The sequence below is a fragment of the Macrotis lagotis genome, chromosome 1 (genome assembly GCF_037893015.1).
Source record: "Macrotis lagotis isolate mMagLag1 chromosome 1, bilby.v1.9.chrom.fasta, whole genome shotgun sequence".
Classification (NCBI taxonomy): domain Eukaryota; kingdom Metazoa; phylum Chordata; class Mammalia; order Peramelemorphia; family Peramelidae; genus Macrotis; species Macrotis lagotis.
The window spans coordinates 20,781,197-20,790,229 of record NC_133658.1 but is presented as its reverse complement, the minus strand read 5'-3'; the positions used below and the strand labels follow the sequence as shown (position 1 = coordinate 20,790,229).

Genomic DNA, 9,033 nt, shown 5'->3' with positions numbered 1-9,033 from the left:
ATTCTTTAATAGAAAAATTCCAATGCTTTGATCTTTGCCTTGCACTTCAGTTACTGTACACTGATGTTTCATTGATGTTTTCTTTGTTGATTCATCCCTTTTGGCTTATTTTGAGTTTGTAGTCCACTTAAACCCCCAGATTTTTTTCCCACAACCAAGTGGTTTTTTTTTCTTTTTTTTTTTTAATATAGGGCTATATATATTTTTTGCTGGTAGTGGATTTTTTCTTTTCTTTTTCTTTTTTTATATGGGACTTTATTTTTTATCTGCTAAGATTATTTTGACTCTGCTTCAGGTAGCACAATACAATGGAAAGGTCATTTGATTTTGAGTTAGAGCATCTATCATAATTTGAGTTCTATGAAGGCAGGAATATTTTTTGCCTTTGTGTCCCTAGAATGCAGAACAGCACCTGATCCATGGACAGCATTTGATACAAGCTTACTCAAAGGCATCCTTGTTCCTAATCATCTTTCCACCAACCTGCCATGTCATATTTTGAAAATCTCTCTCTGTGGCTTAAATTCCTCCTCTTCAAAAGGAGGAGATTAGGCCAAGTGACCTCTGAGTTCCTTTCATGACTGGAACCTATGAAACTATGAGATCAACTCCTTGGTGCTGGAAGCTAAATGGTTTGGGATAAAAAACAACTGAGTGGAGAGCTAGGAAGGAAGGGAAGAAACAAGCATTTCTTGATCATCTATTGTATATCAGGCATCAGGATAAAGGTTTTACAAATATCTCGTTTCTCACAACAACTCCTTGAGATAGGTGCTTTTATTATTCTCATTTTACAGTTGAAGAAATTGAGGTAAACAGAAATCAAGTGACTTGTCCAGAGACACACAACTAGAAAGTGTCTGAGGCTAGATTTGAGCTTAGGGTATTTGTCTTACTAGAATTACTGTTGGTGCACTGGAATCAGTGTTGGATCTGACATAAGAAAATCTATTTTAAAATCTTGGTCTCAGCTCTCTGACTTCTAGAAAGTTGGTCATGGAAACTGTCTCCCTTTCTATGTAACGAACAAGTTGAATTATCTCTCAGAGGGACTTCAGGAGGATCACAGAAGAATGAGGAGTAGAAAGAGTAAGAGAAGATGAAGAGAGGAGAAAAGTGAGATGAAAGAGAAAGAGAAGAGCAAGACAGGGAGGTGGAGGAGGAGGAAGGAAGAGAAAGAGGAGGAAGAAGAAGAAGAAGAAGAAGAAGAAGAAGAGGAGAGAGAGAGAGAGAGAGAGAGAGAGAGAGAGAGAGAGAGAGAGAGAGAGAGTCAGTCATAGGGCTTGAGGAGGGAGGACCAGATTTTGAATAGCCATAGGATGATAACTGAGTATCATCAGTGTGAATCTGGAAGGAACCTGAGTCCTTGTAGTCTAACCCATTCATTTTACAGACGAGGGAACTGAGACCCAGAGAGCTTATGTGACAATACCAGTAAAGAGAATAGAAAAGCAGCTGGAGCAGCCATTGTGGACTGTTTGGGCCTCTCCCAATCAAGCTTATCATACTTCAGCTGTTCATGGGACTTTCTTTACAATGTTGAATTCAGAACTTGTTCCTATAAAGCTTGAAGGCTTGTAAAGTATTCTATTTGGCTTCCCTAGAAGGCAGGCATTCCAAGCATCCTTAACTCCATTTTATAGTCAAGGAAACTGAGGTCTAGAGAAAGAAAAGGCACTTGTCCAAAGCCACTACCTAGGAGAGATCACAACTGCAATTTAAACCCAGGTCTCTTGGTTTTAAGTCTATCTGGTTTTTGTTCACTTTGCCATGGAAAGACTGATGTGATGGAAAGTGTGCTAGCCTGGAAGTCAAGAGTCTGGAGGGCTGATTCCAGTTCTGCTTTGCACTTTGCATGGCTTTAGTTTTTAGATCTCTTCTCTGGGGAATGTTTTCCTCTTTTGTAAAATGAAGGAAGTAGCTTAGATGACTCTTAAGCCCAAACACTGTGAGTCCACCTCTCATTTTATGAATATTCACCTTATGGATTTTCTTTTCAACAAACCACCTATTTTCACCATATACTTTTTGATAGGTGGGGCAGGTGGTGAAGTGGAGAAGGGTAGGCAATTCCAAACATGATTTCATTCGTGTAGGGAACTTCTAGGAAGGAAACTCCATCTACTGGTACACACTGAAATCCACCCAAAGACTTGACAAGGTCACACAGCCATTATGTATCAGAGTTGAACCCAGGTCTTTCTGATTCGCAGGACAGCTCTCTATCCACCAAACTACAGCAGATTCTTCATTATGTGAATTACTTTTCATTTTTTGTGACTTAGCACAGCCACCTCACTCAAATCCAATTCACATGCTTTTCAAGGGACCACTCTGATGTCATGATCTTCGAAAATGGACAAACATTACTTTTCACCACCAAAACTTATTTCCCTTTCAGGATTCTGTTGCAAAAAGATCTGAACTTAATAGAAAATTTGACATTCCAGATCCAAGAGAAATAGAAGGTAAATATAAAAGACTAATTATAAGGGAATCAACAAAGACAAATTATTTACAATTGATGTATGGAAATATGAAATATATGGCCACGATTGTTATTAGTAATTGGGTAATTTGAAGGGAAGATCAAAGTTGAACTAAGTAAGATGGGATTCTTAAAACTAAAATGGCATAAAAAAAGATTTAAAAAATCATCATCTTATACAAATGAAGTGTGAGAGGAAGAATTGATTCAGAGGAATTAGATGGGGAAAGAGAGTTGGCAGTTCTGGAGACCTGTTCTCATCAGCAATGGGTTAGAGATACATACATGCCCAAACAGATATACACCCATGTGGTATAAAAGCCTTTTAAATTCAGAAAGAAATAAGAGGAGGAGATAGGGAGGGTACTGAGCTGGAGGGTGAGGGAATAGAATAAGGGGGTATATAGAAGGGAGTGTAGATCAATGGGGAGGGGAACATGGAAGAATGGCTACGGGGGGGATTCTTGGAAAGGCAGTAGGTTAAGGAACAGGAGGGCAAGCTAGCAAGTAGATGTAAAGTAGAGGAATGAAGAGGGATTGTTGCTTCTAGGAAATATAAAAATGAGAGATACACATAAATCAAATACATAGATATCTATGACTATATATAAGTATATGTCTATGGCATGCATGAAGACACATGTGTATCTATGTATGAGGATACATCTGTGTTAGTATGGATGTATGTCTGCATGTGTGTATGTTTATGTATGTATCCAGGCTTAATTGTAGCCTTTGGGGTGGGTTGGGGTGGAAATAAAATAAACAGTGCAGAAAACAGAAGACAGCCTGCAAGTAAAGAAAAGATGGATAACTTCAAATACAATTTGCAGGATTTATTATATTTTTTGAAATGAAAAACGTTTGCTTTTAAGAATCCAAAAAAGCCAAATTCCTCTATATAACAAATAGTATATCCAACATAGATAAAAAAATATGCATAGTGATTGACTTCAATAACCAGTCCTTTACTCATAACTTTAACAAGGGCAGGGCTGGGATCTTTGCCCTAAGGTGTTAAAACTTATAAGGTTACCCCAATATTGGCTACCCCAATCAGGTACACATGTCTGTCTCAGGACAGTCCTTTATCCATTGACAACAAAGCCATATGCTGTTATGGCTCAAGTGGTACCATCACATCCCCACTCTCACATAAGTGGCCCAAACAAATACTAGTTGTTGAGACCCTTTCTGGACTTGCTTATCCTTTCCCCGGGATGGGGTGGGAGACAAGCTGTCCCTGTACACCAAGATCTCCATCTATTTACCAAAATACAAGTGCTTAAATATCCTCTCTAGTCCCTGGTCCACTCCCACTCCTGTGGCACTTAGTAAAACAATGCTCTGGTGTTCAAGGACACCAGGTGATGAATGTTTATAGTATTCCCACACACAATAGTACCTAACAGCTAGTAAGTATAGATCTTTCCTCAGCCAGAACCTTTGGCATAGAAGCTCTGCCCCCTCTTCCTTAGCTGTGGTTATTGCCTCCAATGGGACCATTCCTAAGGGAGAAAGAAAATTCCAAAGTCTTACCTGTACTGAGTACAGATTTGTTCTGTACCCACAAGATTTTTTCCTCAAGATGGCACTGGGCAATTCTGTGAACCCCTCTCTCCTGAGATCCTATAGCACCATCAGAAGAGCTGGCTAGGTCAGTTTTACACATTTTTGCAGATTCTAGATATAAATTTTTTTAGCGATATTTAATGTAGAGAATAAAAGATTTGATAGTGTAATGGTGTGATAGGGCACTTATGTATACATAAAAGATAGATGTGAATATAGATATAAGATTATCTATTTGTAATTGTAGGCTGATCAATGAAGGTCCAATTCTGGTATAATGATTAGGAGGCCATGAGATTGCTTCTGGAAGTTCATGGTAATGACAGGGGATGGAGGGGCCTGGTTCACTCCTTCAGAAAAAGTGCATGCATTTTCTATTTCCTGTTTGTTTACTTTTCAAAGATGAAGAAATCTTTGAGTTGGTTGTTGGGTAAGAAATAAGCTGCATATGAATGGTATTAACTTGTCAAAGCCAGTTCAGATGAAAATGATCAAATGAATGAGGTCTGACTGATCTCTGAATACAACATTTTGCTATTGTTTCTTTCTTTATGGCTTTTCTTCTCTTCATTGAAGGCTTTTTAAAAATTAATAGATTTCATTTTTTCCCAATTCCATGTTAAAACCAGTTTTAAACATCTTTCTAAAGAATTTTAATTCAAAATTCTATCTCTCCCTTCCCTCCCCTCTCACTGAGATGATAAACCATCAGATTTAGGTTATACATGTGCAATCATGTTCAACCCACAGTAGTGGAAATGAAAAAGAAGGTATGAAAGAAAATGAAAAATAGCATGCTTTAGCCCATATTCAATTAATATCAGCTTTTTCTCTGGAGGCAGATTCTTCCATTTTAGTCCTTTGGGATTTTCTTGGATAATTATATTGCTAAGAATAGCTAAGTCATTCTCAGTTCTTTGTTGAACAGTGTTGCTATTACCTTGTATAATGTTGTCTGGGTTCTTTATTTTGCATCAGTTCATTTATATATTTACAGTTTTTTTCTGAAATCATTCTGCTTATCATTTCTTATAGAACAATATTACATTACAATCTTTTACTACAACTTCTTTATCCATTCCCCAATTGATGGATATCCCTTTGATTTCCAATTCTTAACCACTACCAAAAGAGCTGCTATAAATATTTTTATACAAATAGGTTCTTTTCTCTCCTTTTCATGTCTTTGGTATATACACCTAGTAGTGGGTTTGCTGGTCAAAGGCTATGCATAGTTTTACAGCCCTTTGACATTGTTCCAAATTGTTCCTTAGAATGGTTGGATAAGTTCACAACTCCACCAACAGTGTATTAGTATCCCAGTTTTCCTACATAGATGAAGGATTATTAATGTTCTCAATAAATATTGATGGTGACTGTGACTTCTTGAGCTAAAGCAAGTTAGGAAAGCATGCTGCCTAGGACAGGAAGAAGAGTCCATTGAAGAGTTTGCCCACATCTGAGTTCAGGGAAGAGGGAGGAGCAAAGCACGTGACTCAGCCCAGAAAAGTATAAACAGCAATTGAGCCATTGTGTCCTTGTGCTGTAGCAAGGGAACTAGTCTGTCCAAAGCCTTTGCCACACTTGGTAATGAAGTTAGTGGGGCAGATGCTTTATAACAATCACTTTAATATTGTTTCAAGAAATGTTATTTTGACTATAAAGGGCATATGAAGAAAATGCTACCTGTACCCAGAGAAAACTGAGAAATACATATATGCATGAAATATATAAATTTATACAGATACATACACATGCACACATTCACATATATCTATAGCTATCATGTCCCTATATTTCATATATATATATATATATATGGATATATGTATTAATTACCAACCATCAATTCTAAGCCAGATACCATGTCAGGTGATGACAGACTCAAAGACCAAAATAAAATAACCCTTGCCTTCAGAGAGCTTATATTCAAATAGTGGAGGAAACACTCATAAATAGGCACAGATAAAATACATATGAAATGGATAAATGCACATAACTAGACATATATTCTTCTTATTAATAAATGCTACAGATCTGAAGGTGATTCAAGTCACTAAATTCAAGGTTCTGAATCTAGAATGAGCAAAACCAGTCAGAGTTCTCTCATTAGCTCTAAAGGACTGTTTATTCCATATCTATGCCTGGCAGAGCTAGCATGAAGATACTAAGTGAGATAATAGAAAGGGACATACGGGAAGGTGAAATACTTTGATTTGTAGAGCCTTGCAGTGATTAATCCTCCAGTAAAGTCATCCTTTGACATCTCCTTAGGATGAGAAGTTGTGCTATATGGTCAGAATGTGAGGGATGATAATCCCATCAATCTAGAAGGACTTGGAGCAAGCACCACATGATATTCTGTGTATTCTAGAATCACAGAACTGGAGAGTTGGGAGGTATTTCAGCACCTACCTGCTACATTGTATACAAGAAAAGAATTCCTGTAATGACCGACTGGTGTTAGCTCAGCATTTCTTGAAAACCTCCAAGGTTTGGGACCTTCATTCTTATAGACCCCATCTGATTGTCTTTTATCTTTTAACTTGAAGAAACCCGTCTCCAGTTCTATAGGGTGATGATATATTTAGCTTCAGAAATTCTTGATGTTCGTCTCCATCAGAGAATCTTAATCATGTTTGAGTTCTAGATCCTCTTGCAAGTCTAGTGAAACTTAGGGATCCCTTTTCAGAATAATGTTTCTTTTGAAGTCAATGTAATTTTTATTATTTTAGTACATAAAATCAAAATTTATACAACCAGAGTAGAGGCTGTGGATGATTCATATTTCCAATTGGGTGGGAGCACTGTCCTGGTCTTGTAGTACTGAGCCAGTCTATGAATTCGGCTCTCATTAAGAATCAGATGAAATTTAGAATCCTTATCCTTTCTGTTTCTTTCCAGATGCTTGCCAACAGCAACAGTTTTCTTGATCAGGTGATAAAAGATCTTCAGGAAGATCAGGGGCAAGTCCCTTAGACTTTAGAATTCTCAAACTTTTGTTGCCAGTGACAAATCGAACTTGTGCCACTCCATGAGTATCCCTCAAGATAACACCAGTCTGGATGGGCGTCAGACCCTTCTTGACCAGCTTGTAGATCTGCTCCTTCACGTTGTCTGAGGTGAGTTTCAGCCATGTAGGCATGCTGCGGTGGTATGGCAGAGTCGATTGGGACAGGCCCTTCCCAGGAGTGTGCATGCGACCCATGATGGTGATGATAAGGGAGTGAAAGAAAGCTAGAATAATGTTTTTAAATACATTAAATTTAGTACATATTATGAAAAATTATATAAATATACATAGACTATTGCACTCAATGAGTATACAACTTGATGCGCCATGCCTCCTCATTCAGGGTCAAGCATTGAATTCTTATTCGTCACCAGTGGCAATATGGAAATGTGCTTTAGTCCTTGGTTACAATAAATTAGTAAAAATATTTTTAAAAGCAAGATCATATTCTCCAGAATAAGAGACCCTAATCTAACTGAAAATGGGGTTGTGAAGGTTATTGCTAGAAGAAGGACACACATGGATGAAGTCACAGTTCTTTAGATATTGAGTGATACAGTATATGGAGCAAACAAAAATGGAAATCCTGGATTTGAATCCTGCCAACAGTGTGATCTTGTACAAATCACTTAACTTCTCTAGGTCTTTAGTTTCCTCATTTGCAAAATGAGGAAATTGGACTAGATGGTATCTTCCAGTACTGTATGATTCCATTATCATTGTTAGTAGGAGTAATATTATCAGCATTATTATTTTAATAATAATGATAATTCCTCAAGTCTCTGTTCTTTTAAATCCATCCTGCACTTAGCTGATAAAATAATGTTCTTAAAATCCAAATCTGAACATGCCAGATCTCTGTTCAAGAAGCTTCTGTTCTTTCATATAGTTGTGCCTACTTTGTAATTCTTCTTTTGAGAACTGTTTGATAACATTCTTTCACCACTTATCTATTGGAACAAGACTATTAATCTTATATATATATATATATATATATATATATATATATATATATATATATGTATATGTATTTGCTAATTGTTCTTATATCTTAGAAACCAAACCCTTATGTGTTTGAAAGATTCCCCGCTCCAAATCAATTTTCCTCCTATCATAGTTGCATTAATATTGTCTGTGCAGAAGCTTTTCAGTTCCATGTAATCAAAGTCATCAATTTTTATCTTTTGTAATTTGACTCTCTCTCATGTTTGGTTAAAACTACATCTCCTAACCATAGATATGAGGAGCATATGATCTGTTTATCTTCTAATTTATATGATCTTATTAAGAATTATTAAGAATCATTTCCATTTAAGCTGTATTATGATATGTGGGAAAAGGTGCTAGTCTAAGTTTAATTTCTGTCAGACAGCCTACCTCTTTTCCTAGCAATTTTTAATCAAATAGGAAGTTATTTCTTTGGTATTTTTTCTTCTTTATCAAACAGTGAGTTACTATATTTCATTATTTTTTATTTCTCTTTATCTAGTATGTTCTATTGATGTACCTCTCTATTTAAAAATTCAATTGAATTTTATTTTCAGTTTCAACTATTTCTTTCCCTTCCCCTCTTTTCCATCTTTAAGAAGGCAATAAATATAATACCCATTACACATAGTCATGTAAGACATATTTCTTCATTAAGCATGTTCTAAAAAATGCTTCAATCTGAACTTTGAATCTATCAATTCTTTCTGTTTAGAGTTGGATAGAATTTTTTATTATCATCAGTCTTTTGAAATGGTAGTAGATCAATATATTTATCATTACTTCTACCTTTTCTAAGGAATATCAGATAATTTTGATGACTGCTGCTTCATAATATAGTTTGAGGTCTGGAATTGCCATTCTTCTTTTATCCTTAATAATTCCCCTTGTTAGTCTAGATCTTTTGTTTTTCCAAATTAATTTTGTAATTATTTTTAAAGTTATGTAAAGTATCCCATTGGTGATTTCATTA

The 9,033-nt window shown here is 36.2% G+C and overlaps 1 pseudogene; it reads right to left on the bottom strand.

The window, feature by feature from the left end:
* Positions 1 to 6,811: 6,811 nt before the first annotated feature.
* On the bottom strand, positions 6,812 to 7,268 carry LOC141517405 (small ribosomal subunit protein uS15-like; annotated as a pseudogene).
* Between the last annotated feature and the right edge of the window lie 1,765 nt (positions 7,269 to 9,033).